We start from the raw sequence: 2,094 nt of genomic DNA, 5'->3' as shown, positions 1-2,094 counted from the left end.
GAGACTATGGCACTCGGTTCAGGCGCTGCATTCTGTCTCTCTTTTGCAATGGTGTCCAGCCCAAGCAATCTCAAATTGAAACAATGCATTTCTTCAATGCCTGCGCAGCTTTGCTTGTGCTTCTCTCAAGAAATGTCAATTTATTTCCTTCACTTAGACTTCATTTTTCCACCTCTCTAATGACATCCAAAAGGGGCGAAAACAAAACAAAAAGTAAAATAAAATAAAATCAGTCAGGCTACAGTTACATTGACTGAGCTAACCATAACTACTAACCAGTACAAAAAGGTTTGGGAAACCATCACCACAGGAAACGTAGTTCAACTAAAAATATCATAATACAGCTTGATTGGGACTCGATCACTGTGTTTTAAACAAAACGTTTTCTTCTATTGTTTGTTTTTATGCATAGGTCACTAGAAAGTCAACTATTATGTTCTGTAAGTATAAACTCTGAGAGATCTTGCAATTTCTTACCAAAACAGCCTCATGCCCTCTGTTTTACTTGGAGGAAATTAATTTAATCTGAAATCCAGTTACTATGCCTAATGAAGAAGTTCAGCACTCCAGAACGCTTTTCATAGAATGGCTTAATTTCTGCTTTTGTAGATGATCTGACACAAAAGGAGGTGCTAAGTGTCCAATAATTAATGTTCAGCAACTGAGGGTTGGGGGCACCATATGAAGAAGATCAAGGCTAAAGAGATCATGCAGTTACTATAAACTATGTAAAATAGAGTAGAAGCAATCAGGTATTTGTGTCAACCTGCTTTACTTTTTCATACACATTTGCGCATTCATACTGCTATCGCACATCTCCACTAAAAGCCAGGCACTTATGAGCTATACTTATGATGCTGATTGCCAAGATAAAAGCACCTGGTTCTCTCTTCAGTTGTCAGAATTTCCAAATCACAGTCACCCTTTTTTAAGAACGTAATGGGTTTTAGAAATGGATGTTTTACATAAATTCAGGGAGGCGTAGTAGTGTTAGTATGTTATTTTCATTGAGACACCACCAGGATCTGACTGCTTTCAATGGCACTTCAAGTACACAGATGCATACTAAAAGGCTCTTGCTGAAATAAAATGAAATAATTAAAATAATTTCTGATTATGCTTGAAGAAAAGTCATTTCAGAGCAGTAAAAATTGATAGTCAAATCTTGTTATTGAGCCATGGCACATGAGATTTATGTTTTGATGTCTATTAGTTCTTTAATTGTTTTCCCTTAAGCATTGATTTGTTGAGATTTGATAGCTCTCTGGGGTTGTTAACAATGACTCTAAAACAATTTGTCCTGAAAAAATTGTCAGTACTCTTAATAAGTGGTAAATCTGAGCGCTTAGCTGCATGCTTCATGAGTATCAACTGTTAACAAGAACTCCTTACTAAAAATACTAAAAGTTCATTGCAGTAATAACAGCCTTTAATGCAGAACCTTTTCTCATAATAACTGTCTTTATACAAAGGTCTCGGTTTCATACAGATGTCAGTAGTGGCAGAAAGTGCTTCCTTTTTAGGAGGATGCTGGTCGTGATTTCAGGCGAACTACTCAGCAGGAGGGTGTCTGCATGAGAAATGGAAGAAATGGCTTGGATCAGTATGTAGTTCACCTTATCCTGAGTTAGAATCATAGAATCATTATGATTGGAAGAGACCTCAAAGATCCTCAAGTCCAACCATATACCCAATGCCACCATGCCCGCTAAACCCACTAAACCATGTCTTGAAGCGCCACATCTAAACGTTTTTTGAACACCTCCAGGGATGGGGACTCCACCACCTCCCTGGGGAGCCCGTTCCAATACCTAACGACTCTAACAGTGAAGAAGTTCTTTCTAATGTCGAGCCTTAACCTCCCCTGGCACAACTTGAGACCGTGTCCTCTTGTCCTATCGCTAGTTACTGGGGAGAAGAGACCAATCCCCTCCTCGCTACACCCTCCTTTCAGGTAGTTGTAGAGGGTGATAAGGTCTCCCCTCAGCCTCCTTTTCTCCAGACTAAACACCTCCAGCTCCCTCAGCCGCTCCTCGCAAGACTTGTTCTCCAGGCCCTTCACCAGCTTTGTTGCTCTTCTCTGGACTCGCTCCA

This window comes from Cariama cristata, unplaced genomic scaffold (assembly GCF_000690535.1).
Source record: "Cariama cristata isolate BGI_N322 unplaced genomic scaffold, ASM69053v1 scaffold4049, whole genome shotgun sequence".
Taxonomy (NCBI): Eukaryota; Metazoa; Chordata; class Aves; order Cariamiformes; family Cariamidae; genus Cariama; species Cariama cristata.
This window is presented reverse-complemented; position numbering follows the sequence as displayed.